General features: G+C 45.8%; 1 long non-coding RNA gene across 1 annotated transcript; it reads left to right on the top strand.

Moving 5' to 3' along the window:
• The first annotated feature begins 2,800 nt into the window (after positions 1-2,800).
• LOC118173178 lies at positions 2,801-13,077 on the top strand. Its single transcript, XR_004754072.1, has 3 exons — positions 2,801-3,613; positions 12,756-12,869; positions 12,995-13,077. It is a non-coding gene; the product is annotated as an uncharacterized LOC118173178 (long non-coding RNA).
• The last annotated feature ends 1,170 nt before the right edge of the window (positions 13,078-14,247 follow it).

Below are 14,247 nucleotides of genomic sequence, written 5' to 3'. Positions count from 1 at the left end.
CCCGTTCCTCGTCCTCCCCCCCCGCCCGGCCCCACGGCGCGATGGCTGCCCCGCGGCGCCGCCCGGTACCTGCGGCAGGGTGACCCGGAGCCGCGCCGGGACCCGGATGGAGTCGCGGCCGCTCCTGCCGCCGCTCGCCGCGGGGCACCACGGGAAGGCGCGACGCGCCCCCCTCCGCCCGCACCATTGGCTGGCGGGCCGAGAGCCCCGCCCCCGGGCGCCGCCGGGCGACGCGTCCATCATCCGCCTCCCCGCACGCTCATTGGGCAGCGAGCCGCGCGGCACCGCCTCCGCCCGGAGGGCTGGCTTGTCATTGGGCGGGGAGACGGAGAGGCCCGCCTCCCTCCGCCATTTATTTGAAGGGCTTCGGGGGCAGCCCTAAGATGGCGCCCCCCGGCGGCACAGCGCGGGCGGTTGCCCTGAGGGCCCTGCGGCCTGGGGGTGGCCTGGCCGTTGCTGGGCCGGTACCGCTGGGTCCTGGCAGTGCTGGGCCGCGCCGGGCCGCTCCCTTCATCGAGCCCGGCCCCCGTCGCGGTGCCCGGTGTCCCGGGCGGTGCTCGGGCCCGGCCCCCCGGTGCTGCCCCGCGGTCTGTGAGCGGATCTCCCGTGGCCATTTTGGTTGAGGCCCGTGCCTCGCTCTGGTGTTGGCTTCTCGTGAGCTGGAGGCCGAGGCTGGCGCTTGCACGTCCAAAGGCCAGCGGTGAAGACTGGAGCCTGGAGATAATGCCTAAACCCCTGTAAACCGTGCCACCAGAGCAGCGCACGGGGCTGAGTAGTACTGCACGGGGTAAATAAAAACGGCCGTAACAAAAGCACCAACCGCAACGGAGTGGGCTGCATGGCTTAGTCACTTACAATGTCTTCGGCAAGTTGTCCTGTGGGTCTGAGAAATAGTTCAGCATTAACACGGAAAATGTACAGGCAGCTTTCTCTGAGGCACTCCTCTTAGCCTCTTGGAATTGAACAGTGGCTTCTCTCTAAGGCAAGGAGGAGGGTGAAGGGCCTAGAAGGGAAGAGATGAGGAGCAGCTGAGGTCACTGGGCCTGTTCGGCCTGGAGAAGGGGAGGCTGACGGGGGACCTCATCACGGTCTACAACTTCCTCATGAGGGGGCGTGGAGAGGCAGGAGACCTTTTCTCCATAAACACCAGTGATAGGGCCTGCAGGAACAGGGTGAAGCTGGGGCAGGGGAAGTTTAGGCTGGACATAGGAGGAGGTTCTTCACCGAGAGGGTGGTTGCACACTGGAACAGGCTCCCCAGGGAAGCATTCACTGCACCGAGCCTGTCTGAATTCAAGAAGTGATTGGACTGTGCACTGAGTCACAGGGTCTGAACCTTTGGGTAGACCTGTGCGGTGCCAGGAGCTGTAGTTGATCCTTATGAGTCCCTTCCCACTCGGGATATTCTATGATTCAATGATTCTCTCCTTCATGGCATTGACAGGCTTTGTTTTCATCATATTTTTGTAGTGTCTTTGAGTAGATGGTTGAATGAGCAACAGAACTGATGTTTTATTTGCTTTGCTGATAACATTCTCTGATAAATGATACCCCGTAACCAGGATGCACCCAGTCAATCATGGTGCATTAGTCACTCTTCCTCACCCTCCTACCCCTTCAGCCTTCCCTGCCACTACAATGAGCTCCCCGAGTAACGAGCTTGTGCCGCTCCTTGCTGAGAAGGGGATGAGGCTGTCTTTTGCACCTGCTGCCCTTGTAGGTGATTCCTGTTTTCATGTTACTTGTCTCTACAGCTGGATAAGATAAACCTCTAGCTTGCTTTCAACACTGTTGGTTTTGTGTTTTGGATTTGTTTTTTTCCAAGTTTATTTGTTTTTCTCCTCCTGTTTTTTGGTTTTATCGTAAGGAAGCAATCTGACTTGGAAGTGTTGTGTCAGTGTGTTGTTACTTAATCAAGGTATCTTTTTGAGGTATGTTCCTGATGAGTTTCTTAATGTTGTGGGGACATGCAGGGCCTGTAGGGCACATAGTCGTCTTTCTGAGGAGGAGGAGAGGTGGTCCTTCAGCCTCAGTGCCAGTTTTCTGGACGAGTAAAAGTTCAAGGAGGAAAATGCTGTGTTTAAAAACAGCCTTTAAACACAGATCTCTTTTCTGTGTCTCAGTTCTGACAAGATCAGTAAGATAGAGATACATTAAAAAATGTGCATGTGCACAGAGAAGTCTTTTCAGCCTTTGTAAGTACACTTTTCTATTTGAGAAATTTTGTAAAGAATGAAGCTTTTGTGAGTGCTTGACAATTCTGTAAAAGTTTAGAATTCGTATGGCAAAGTTCTTAGGACTGGGTTGTCCCATCTGACTTCACAAATAATGATTCTTATCACAAATATGAGAAGGGAAGGTGGGGCCTTGTTTTCAGCGATCAGAGGAACAAACAGGTGAAACAGTCTGACCTCACAGCTTTCTGGATAACGCCGCTGGTTTGCGTCTGGAAAAAACTAAGTACTGATGCCTCAACAGCTAAAAGGCAAACCCAAAGGCAGTTTTCATCCTTGTTCGGGTAAAACTTTGACACATAAATTCTGCCAGCTACTAAATTACTTTTTAATTTTTACTTTTAGGAGAAATTTGACTCCTTTTCTAATGAATACAGAAGCTGCAGCCCCTGTGAAGCTGAGAACCTTCTCTCAGGTCTCTAACCGGGCGCGAGGGTCTCTTTTGTAGCTCCTGCACTTCCACGGTAGGTCACAAGATGGGGTTCGAATACCCAGGAAAGATGAGTGTCCGATTCAAACGTTCCACAGTGAGATGCTATTTTACCATTGCGTTATGCCCAGGCACTGTAATAGTTCTTGTTCTTGCAGAGACAAAAAACTTACAAGAAGTAGACATTTTGAAGTCTTATTTTTCAGGAGTTATGTTCAGAAAGGCTCTCAGAGGCATTATGTAAACTCGATACACGTTTCTAGTAATGTACAGGTTATGCTGTCTGTAGCAAGGATTGCCGGACAGAACAGGATTTGCTAGCAGAGCAAAGTGCTACAATAAGGAAGTCAATTCCAGCTGTTAGATAAACAAGAAGGGATACAGAAGCATTTTTCAAAAATGAAACATTCTATAGATGACACATTTATTTTCAGAGCAGGAAATACTTACTGCCTGATGGTGTTCTTTCAGGCCTGCCGCTTTGCCAGATGCGAGCTGATTCATGGGTGGCCGTTGTTCATTATACCCATAATTGGGAAGTGACATTGTTTTTGGCTTAGAAACCAGAACAATTCCACAGTGTATCCAATCAAACACCAGACAGTTGTTGAAGTAGCATTTTCCCTTCAGAAAGTGAGTCCTTTTATCACTTTTTGATGAACTGATGTCTCGTATTTTAACAAGATATGCCAGTCTATCTGTTTTATTGGGATGCACATCGTTTTGGACAAGTGGGTGCCTTTCAATTGTAGTTATTTTGAAGCTGATTAAGGGACATGGAAACTGTGTGTCTTGCAGTGCAATATCCTAGGAAGAATTTTTGATTTTGCAAAGTAGTGCCAAATAGTTCTGCTCACCTTACTCTCTATTGCTTTAGGACAGATAGTAATTGGAGAGTTTGAAGTCTTTTCCCCAGCTAAAAGTGGACCACAGCACATTGACAGCAAACAGTATGGACAAACACAGTTGGTATGAGTACAAAAGAAAGGAATTCAGATGTATAAACCACTTGTTATGACAAACTTATTAAATAAAGTTATTTGGAAAAGAGATGATGTAGAAAGCCTAAGTTCTGGCCCTGGCTGGTAGAGGCAGTAAGCAGCTGGTACCGTGCCACTGGCCGCTGAGGATTTCCTCATACCATAAGTGAGCTTTTGTTAAGCTAAATGTAATAGGTCAGAAATGACAGTGATGTTATTCTGAACGTTTGACTTGTAAAGCATTGCTTGATGGCAGCAGCAAGTGATTACAAGTTGTAACCTTAGTCTTTGAAGCTCAGTTTACCTTTTAAACACAGTATACATTACAATTAAGCAGCACCTGAGGAGCACCTTGGGGAAGCACCTTGTCAGGGTCTAAGTGAGAAGCAAGAGATGAAAGCTTGATAAAATTTGTGGTTGGTCCCAGTTCTATTCATTCTGTGAAGCAGTGACGTGTCAGAAAAAATGCTGGTTCACATGCCTTTGCAAATGACATAAAATGAGAAGACAGAGTAGTAGAAGTGAAAAAGGTGTCAGAAGACTTGGCAGTGTTGAGGCTGGGGAAGTGTCTGAGCCTAACGTAGAAGTGAATGGTCACACAGCATTGGATCTAGTGAAACCTGTTTTCTGTTTGTTTCTGGATTTTCCATTATCTAGTAATGTACAAATAACAACTGAAGCCTTTCTCACAGTTCGACTCAGTCTCATCATTCACCCTCACTAGCAACAAGGAGGTTTGGTACTGGGTGTGGGCGCGCAGGGCTGATCTGTAAGCCTTCAGGGTCAGGGCTGCGATCGGTACCACTCTGCTGCGGCAGAGCGCAGACATTGGATACCTCTCATTCTGTTCACGTTTCAAGGTGATTTTCAGTTGTTTGGTGGAATACATAGGCAGCACATATGACAGGGAAATGAAAGCTAAATGTTAGGAGACACTCTTTTAATTCATCTTTTCAGTGCTGGTTTTCGCTTCAGTGCCGTAGTGTGGATGGAACTGCATTTTCAAAATTATCTTGGTTGATAGCAGTTGACTTCTCAAATAGTTGCAGTACTTGTCTGCAGAAGGATCGATCAGGATCCTTCTGACCTGAAAAAACAAAGGCAGGGTATTCCGATCTGCACGTCTCGGCTTTGTCAGCGGTACTTGTTATCTCCTGGCATGCCTTGGAGAGATAATCATTGATGTTAATTCCTTTGATGAGCTCTTCAAAATACTGTTTCACTGAAATTTTGTACGTTGTTGGATCCTGATATGAAGCTTTTCCTTATGGCATTTTTTCAATTTTTTCCTTGAGCTTTTTGTCCTCCTGCAGAAATTGTACAGAATTTACATGCTGTTCAGGAGGGTTTCCATTTGATGGTAAAGCTGTCCAGAAGCTTCAGCTTCTTTTGAGATTACTTGCAGTGTCTCCAGTTTTGTAGAATAGTCATTGTGTAACTTGGAGTGCAGTTTAGCCATTCTGTACAATATGCCCAGTTCCAACCGTGTCAGTCATTACCTTGGTGTCAGTAGCCTCAGCTGTTAATTCATTAATCAGCTTTTCACTTTCCTGAATGAAATAAATTGATGAAAAGTCATTACATTGTAATCATGTCTCTGAGCAGTCAAGTTTAGAATAGTCAAGTGCATTTTTAACTTTCAAAATACAATACTCCTTGTAGGTTCTCTGCTCTAAAAGCTTCACAATTACGGCACCCATTAGTGCTCAAAGCCAAATGAAAATATAAATAATTGTAAATGCCTTTGGAAACGTTCGGATCCATGGCAACAGCATGGAGCTGCGACAGGGGAGGGTGTTAGGAAAAGGTTCTTCACTGGGAGGTGGTCGGACACTGTACAGGCCTCCCAGGGCAGTGGTCACGGCCCTGAGCCTGCCAGAGTTCAAGAAGCATTTGGACAGCGCTCTCAGACACATGCTCTGATTTTTGGGTGGTCTTGTGCAGAGCCAGGAGTTGGGCCAACGAGTATGTTTCTCCATTTAATGAACCCAACCAAATTTTGAAGACATGGGAATGGCTTTGGTAATCGTCTCTCACATTACATCTAGGTGAAGGAGAAACAGAGCGCGTTGTCTGGCCAGGGCCAAAATCTACAGTTAGGTTAACATTTGTTCTTCTCTCTTCCTGCCATGCAGTTTTATCTTGTATGGCCTAAACCTCCTTGGAAAATTTGTGTGCACCCTCTTTGGGGGTACATCAGCCAGCATAGACAGCACGGCCAGCCGGTCAGAAGAGGTGAGGTGATTCTCTCGTTATAGTTAGCGTTGCTTCGGCCTCACCCCGAACCTGTGTGCGGCTGTGGGCTCCACCACCTGGAAAGGCTGTGAAGGAACCCGAAAGTGGCCGGAGTGAGAGCTGGAGGAAGGGAGGGCTGAGGTGCACGCCACAAGGGAAGGCTGAGGAGGCCGGGGCAGAGCAGGCTGAGAGGTGGCTGGACTGTGCCCTGCAGCTCCCTGAGGAGGGGAAGGGAGCGGGAGGCGCCAGGGGGGACCTGGCCAGGCATAGAGAAATGTTTCTTCACCGCCAGGGTGGGCAGGCACTGGGACAGGCCTGGGAGGGCACGGGTACCCAAGGGACACAGGACAGTGCCCTCAGTAATAGGCTTTAACTTCGGGCTAGCTCTGCAGTGCTCAGGCAGGGGGCTCAATGGCCTTTGTAGGTCCCTTCCAGCTGAACTGTTCAATTCTATTATGAAATCCACAAACTGACTGTCTGCCATCAGAATCCAGACATGGCTCTCTAATCTATCCAGGGAGCGTGTAGTTTTGCTAGTGTTACCGCTAATGTCACTGGTACCTTTCCAGCGTCTTCAGATTTCCTGTGAACTAAGTGTAATTTTTTTATAAATTCATTTTTTCTTCCCTGGTAAGCTTCTGATACTTTAACAATGTTGTGGTCTTTGTGTTTTCCAAAGAGTTTACAGGTGGCATATATTGGCTCATCGTCAGTCAGACACATCTGAGGGGAAAAAAAATACACAAGGAGAGTTAGTAGCTATATAACAGCAGTACAAGTCAAGTAGCTTGGTGGTTTGCCTGCTATCAGCTGCTGGTAGAACTGCCAGAACTGAGTATGGCTGGTGGTGCTGCAGTGTTTGTCTTCCAAACAAAGCCTGCTGTCACACCACGTTTCTTCCACTGGTATTTGCAGGACGGCAGAGATGATACAAATTTTGCCAAGCTACATGCCACTTGGTTGCTGTGCAAAGAAAATGTACTGCCTTCCTTTGTGTTGTGAATTTTGCTACCAGCACACCCAAGACTACATAGGGAAAAGAAAACTGGGGGTTAGTTCAGGAAGTGCTTTTCATGCCTTATCACAAATGATAAAGGCAGACGTGTGAAAAATGATGAGCAATGGCTTCACTGGTGGCAGAGGGGTTACTGGCATGGCAACATAAGAATGAAGAGCAAGCAAGAGGGCAGCCATACTTTAAATTATTTGTAGTATGTGAACAAGAAGCTTGAGCGACAATGTTGCAGTGGCAGTAGAATGACCGAACTATTTGACCTGAAGGAGAGCTTGGCCACTCAGAGATTTGATTTCAGTGGGACTAATCCTGTGCTAACCTCTAGCCATGCTGCAGTGGCTTTTGCAGCTAACTTCATTAGAAGATAACAGGGAAACAGAGTATTGGGTATGAATTATGGAAGGGAATTCTGGCCCTTTTAAATCATTCTGGCATGTTGCTTAGAAAAGGCAAAGATGACACGCCACTTGGTCATCCTCAATAGGAATAGATTTAGTTCTGCAGTGACTCAGTCTAGAAGGCGGAGCTTGATTTTTAAGAAAGGTTACAGCTCTTTTGGACTTTACGAAGCTGCTTGCGAGTGGCTGCAGAAAGCCTACAATTAGTAGAGTGGATAAAATTATTCTGGGCAAGGAAATCTTAATAGTCGGTATTCACTGATTTTTCTATATTGGAATAAATTGAGATAGATTAATATTATATATTTTGGTATTGTAAGGACTTTGTTATGTTTAAGGCCTTCATTAAGTATCGGTTGTCCACTAAAACTTCCAGTAAATATACATTTTTTGTTTAGTATGTACTTGATACATCCAGGACAGAAAGTGTGCAAATTACTGAAAGCAAAAAGAGTAGATAAAAATTCATACCAAGTTCAGGTTTTCCCCATGTTCCTCACACATGTGGGACAACTGTTTTTTCTCCTGCACACAGTTTTTTTCAAGTTCCTCTTTACATTTCTCCAGGATACTTTCAACTAGCCTATTTATTTCTTAGCGGGCGATGATTCCTCTGTCTCTCAATAAATTACCTTCAAATGAGAAAAATAGTAAAATAGATTGAGGGACACGGGAATGGCTTGTTTCTTCGATAATTTGCTATAACATAGAAAGATGCATCATATTTATTTATTTATTCCATTCTGTACTATTTCATCGTGGTTTTGAACCACAGTGAAATAGCACAGAAATACCTACGTGCCCATTTCATTCAAACGTGTATTTTAACACTGAGGCTCCTAAGTGTCACCTGCCCATACTTTGCCTCTGAGTATAGTTGATGCTACTGAAGAGACCAGTGACACGGGTGCCACGCTATTAAGGAACAGGGGAGTGACCTGCTCCTTTCCCCTAACTGTGGTGTGGCGTGGTACTCCTTGCAAGAACTGTGGCCCGCCGGTGAAGAGTTGGGGCATAGCTCCCACTTCAAATTACAACAGAAGTCTCGTAACCACAAGAAGCCCCCCCTGCCCAGCTTCCCCAGAGGACACAGGTCAGCCCTACTTCCTTTGTGGCACAGGGGGCAGTGCAAATGGCCATTGACATCATGGCAGTTCTGGTGAATTAGGATCTTTTCCAGGCGTTGCTTGCAGAAGTTGTGTGCACAGGACAGGACCAGGACTGGAGGGGTGAACAGCTCCAGACACCCGGGGCACAAGAGCGCCTCTCTTAAGGCTTCCATGATGGTGTTTCACCACGTGAGGAAGACCTTTCCTGGCTGCTGCCTCAGCCCCTCTTTGCTGGCAGCCTGGTACTGGCATTCTAGAACCAGCCCTGGTCTCTGTAGTAACATCACCATGGCAGCAGCAGCTCCCTTCTTTGTCATGCTGACAGTTTAATCGGTTCTTCTGCATCTCTGATCTCACCCAGCCCGTGTGCGAAGTCACTCTGTTTCACCAGAACATTCTCCTTTCTGTTGGAACACCTTGGTCTTGATTTAAGCACACCTTGGTCTTGATTTAAGCACTCTCTCGGGCGTTTAACGCAGAGAGATGTTGAAACAGGCCAGCATCTGCTGCTCTAATTAAGAGTTTTGTATCTCAATGCAAGACAAGTTCCTTGGGGTGGTCAATTATTTTATTGCCTGTATTTTTTTCATTTAGAATTGTGTCTTTTGTTCAGTCATTTCAATTCACCTTTTCATTACCTTGTGCTGAAAGCTTCTGCAGAAAGTCAGCCTACACCTCGTTAGCAGTATTTCTTTTGTTATCGCTAACCTCTTTAAAACTCGTTTTAGAGAACGGAATCACATTGAAAGCTAACATGGCGTCTGGGTGAGGAACACTCCAGTAACTAGTTTCTGGGGATTCCCTGGCAGACACTGAAATGCATTAATGGCTTCTGCGTCCGGTGTTAAGTCTCCAATAGGCATAACCCCTGCCGTCAGTAAGACCAGCAGATTTATCAGGACGCTAGTCTCACTGCTTTCCGACGAATGTAGAAATCACATACGACATTTCTCATCTACTGTTAAGTATGTCGTATGTTGCACAGTAACTAGGAAATCAGAATTAATAGATTAATGACTGAAAAAAGTCAAGGGAAATGAAGAGGTATAGCCATAAACATACCATAAAAACGTATAGCCATAAACAGGTGGGTAGAGTGCCTGCGTGCACGCACACTGATCAGACGTAGCTTCTTTGGGATGTTAATGCCTGATGGTTACAGGAATTATGTTTGATCTTTTGTCATCTCTAGCGCGACCCACAGTTATTTGTGGGCCTGATTGAAACTCTGGGGCAGAGCTGGCTGCTATTACTGTGTTTTGCTTACTTCGGACATTGCTTCTACACAGGAGTGAAGATTTGGCATTGAAGTCTCTGACATACATAAATTTAATATGTAGCAAACCCATGTATATTACATAGAAGTTAGGAGTGCAGCCAGCAGGCCTCAGCGCAGTAGTTAAGGAGAGTTATTTTCCCCCATCTTTCTCATTCAAACCTTTCCCAGAGAAACCAAGAGGAATAAAAGGTGAGGCACCATGCTAGGAATTGAAGACAAAATGCCTGCTTGAACGTTCAGTCTGGCTGTAACCTTGTCAGAGCTTTCTAGTCACTGGTACATTTTGCAAATACTTTGTAATCCCTGTTTTCCACCAGCAGCCTGGTGCTACTCTCATCTCTAGTCCTCCTCCTTTCCCATAATCTTTGTGTCCTTGTATTGCGTGGTGCAGACTGGCAGAGGATGCTCTAAGGAGGTGTGCTCTGTAACTGAGATGGGATGTGCAGGTGTAAAAATAGGCATGTGAGGGGAAGTATCAATAGGAGCGCGTGGAAACCTTGTGTGGGAAGTGCAGTGTTATTTGCAACATCTACTGCAGTCAGCCAGTGTTACTGCCAACACTGAGTGGTTTTTTGCTTCGTGTTATTATGTGGGACATTCTCTTTGAATTTTCTGTACTCTAAATTAGCGTGGAATAAGTTTTTCTCTCAGTAGAGCCCTTTTCTTAGTGTGCAGTGGGGCTGCGATGCAACCAGGATTCAAGGAGTGATACATTCACTGGTTGGTGTTTGATACGTTAGAGCTGAATCAGAGCTGTTTTTCTGTTTCAAACTATGGTATTTTTTCATTCTTTGTCTTTACCATTTCAGTCTTTGGAAGCCATTCACTGCATGCAAATTATCACTGAAACTGGTAGAATTCATTGCAATGTAAGGAAACTCACCAACTGTCCTTTGAACTTATGAAAGTCCAGGATACAACGTACTAATTCTTAGCTGACATTGGCTCACCCTTATAATAGCATGGAGGTCAGATCACTTGGATAGATCAGGCAGGGGCAGGTAACAGTCCCACGGTGCCGCTGGTTTATGGAGCTGACCTGATAGCCACAGCATTTGTATCGTGTCCTTCACTCTGTAAGTGCAGGCCAAAAAGTGCTGCTGAAACACGCCTGGTGTCGGCATGGCAGGGGAAAGAGCTGGATGATGTTGCCGTCTCTGGTACATAGAGGGAATCACAAACACGAGCTGAGTTTTGGACTTGACTAACGTTTCCATGGCACCAGGTCATTTTTCACTTGTCCAATAGAATAGAAATCAGATGTAATTAAAAAAGGTAGCTATTGAGGTCATAGCCTCCTCAATGGATGTATAAAAGGTAATTTTTTGACGAACTAAGTAAAATTTTGGGAAAAAAAATACATGCTATGACAAAATGTTCATTGGAATACCTAAATGGAAACTGTGCCTTTCAAGACATACATACATAGTCTGTCAGAGATGAGTAGTATTTTAACATCCACTCATTTTTAATAGCTTGCCACCTACTAAATTCTGAGACATGAAACCCTTCTTGGCAATGGAATTTTTAACACCGATTATTTGCTATCTGGGTGGATTTTTCCTTTTGAGACTTTGGAGTCAGGCTATTTAGACCCATCCCTTGCGCTGCCCACGGTTGGGGTAGGTTTTGAAAAAGAGGCCTTTGCCTGCTGGCCTACATAGAAGCCCTTCCCGTAACCACACACTTCTCCTGCAACACAGGATACTTATTTTTTTGAGTAACTCAGTGTATGTTTAAGCTTTAAAAGTATTTAGGGATTGAGAATAGATCTACCTGAAGAGTTAAAAGAATCTTCTTAAGCTTAGGCAACTCTTCCTCAGAACTCAACCATAATTCCATGGTCACTTGTACCACTGATACAGTTATTATCCGTGAGGCATCCTAAATCTATTTGGAAGTTTTTGTTGGCTGCGGTAGGGCAGCTTGCCTTACATTAAAATCTAATAAGTACAGTTGTGCCATTCTCTTAGAAAAAATATTAAATCTCTAATATTACGGCATGCAATAAATGCCACATTTATCAGGACTGTCAAAAGCCATATTGTGCTAATACCCGTGTATCCTGCTCTGCCTGACCATTGGGGTGGGTATAATTGCAGTGCATCTTCCAGTGCATAAGCACAAGCTCAGCAAAGATGCTTTGAGACCTCAGGGCAGTACTCTGTGTGTTGGCTTTGTGGTATGTAGGGTATCTCAAAGGAGTTTTCCAAGTTCTGGCTGGCAGACAAAGTAGGTTGGTGTGGCTTTTTACGTCAAGTCTTCTACCAGTTGGTTAGTACGAGGGTGTACATGTGAGATCTCGTAAATGGTCCAGTGTTGTCTTGAAGACAGTACTGATGTTATTGAAGCAGGGGAGGAAGATGGACTAGTGGTAATTTTGCTGAGAAATATGGCCATATTAGTGCACACTAGGGTAGATCAGTCAGGAGGTACAGGATGGGATTGTGTCAATGATGTTCATATTCTTTTCTCTTTTTGTGTGTGTTTGGGGATTTGGGTTTGCCTGTCCGTTTTTTGGTTTTTTTTTTTTTTTTTTTTTGGTTGGTTTGGTGTGTGTTTTTTTTTGGTGTTGATTGTTTTTAGATTGGGTGCCATTTTGAGTCAGTTTAAAGGGTGAATGAACCATATCTGCACATTTTCTTGAGCCTATCTGGAACTGAATAGATCCCTTGCAAAGTGGGTATGGGCATTAGATTTCTCTTTTTTGTGTGTTTGTATACAGATAATTTGACTCAACATTTATTACTAAAAGTGTAACTGTAAAATAGCTGAATAGGTGTAGGAACCTATTTTTAAGGATTCTAAGGTGTTCGAAAGATTACTCCCAAGCCTTAGGCTGTATTGGAAATGGAGTTTATCATTTAGCAGTGTGCTGCAGCTGGCACGTGTCCGTAACCGGCAGAGGGAGCATAGAAGCTGGGAGTTTAATTAAAGTAGGGGAGAAAAAAATAGGTTGTTTTATTGTGTCCCATGAATAAGTCTATTCATTCCAGTGTTCATACTACATTGGTCCCTATCCACTCCCGTCCAGAAGCCACTGGAAGAGGGTTGGTCTTTCCCTGCTGTCTCGCAGGTTGCCAGCCCAGGTGCTGTAGGAGACGGAGCACCTCCAGACTGTCTCTGTCCCGTAGCTGTAGCTGCCCTGACGGTGTCACCTCTATCAGCTGAAGCAAAAGCTTGGCTGAAGGTAATTATGAAATTGAAGCCTTGTCAGGACTGTGGTAGGTGAGACCTTGGACAGCAGAAGATGAGGTAATAGGAAGAGGTTTCTCCCTTATGGGATCCTGTTTTCCTTCCTTGCTGTCACCAAAGGTGAGGCTGGTGAGGAAATGCTAGTGGAGGGACAAACTTCTTTGAACAAAGGCCTCTAGACCCAAGTTAAACCCAGCAGTGGTCTGTTTCACTACTATCCTTGGCAGTAGGGCACATGAAATGTTTGTGTGCAGGTGCACGGCTTCGCTCTCTGACCCTGCAGGACGCTGCTGGCCACGGCCAGGTGATGTGGAGAATTCAGCAGCTGACTCAGGACCTCTTGGCAGTCATGAAGATTAACTGTTTAATCTAAAGCTCTCACTAATTCGGCTGTGACAGTTTAGAGGATATTCTGAGATCTTGTAATAAAGATCTAGGAAAAGATCTATTTCAAAATCTAACCAAAACTTGTCCGAGGTGGCAGTACAGAAATTCCCCAAACTGAAATGTGTGGGACAGTGGGGTGGCCTCACATCCCTGTTGGCACTGATACTCCCCGGTACTCGGCCAGGCTCGGGATGTTAGCGGCTGCCCGGTGCTGTGTTGTGCTAGCACGAGGCGTTGACACCTGGCAGCATTTAGCACTTTCCCAGCTGCCATCAGACTGTCCCAGGGTCACTGCAGGGGTTTAGCAGGACGGCACTTGCTGCTGTGTCTGTGGCGTGGCATTTCCAGCACAGGCTGTTCTGGCGGGCAGTGCAGACAGCTGTCACAAAGGGTCGTGGTGATCCGTTTTCTCATGCTTCTAAGTCATAGCTGCACAGAAAAAGACCTCTGCAATATTGCGCCCCTCTCTGCCTTCTTAGATGCAAAACTGCTGGCATGGTGGATTTCCTCACTGGTAGATGTAGCGGCTAAGAAAAACTTGGTCTGATTTTTGTTTTGCTGGTTCAGGGGTAAAGCAGTAACCTGTTTCATGGAATTCCTTCCCAGCCTGCGTGCTACTGTTGGATCTTGACTTCTACCTAAGTTTTCAGCTTCAAATATCCAGCTAGTGTCTCACGGGTCTCCTTCTGAATGTCAGCTTCTTTTTTTAGATACTTCCATATTTTAATATCTCTTGTGTTGGCTGACAGAATCATAGAACATCTGCAGTTGGAAGGAACCCACAAGAAGCATGGAGTCCAACTCCTAGTTCCGCACAGGACCACCCCAAAATCAGACCATGTGTCTGAGAGCATTGTCCAGGCATTTCTTGAACTCTAGCAGGCTCGGGGCCATGACTTGCCTGGGGAGCCTGTGCCACCAGTGAAGAACCTTTTCCTAACACCCGGTCTGAACCTCCCGGACACATCTCCATGCCATTAATGAGG

Source organism: Oxyura jamaicensis, chromosome 12 (assembly GCF_011077185.1).
Source record: "Oxyura jamaicensis isolate SHBP4307 breed ruddy duck chromosome 12, BPBGC_Ojam_1.0, whole genome shotgun sequence".
Taxonomy (NCBI): domain Eukaryota; kingdom Metazoa; phylum Chordata; class Aves; order Anseriformes; family Anatidae; genus Oxyura; species Oxyura jamaicensis.
This window is presented reverse-complemented; position numbering and strand designations above follow the sequence as displayed.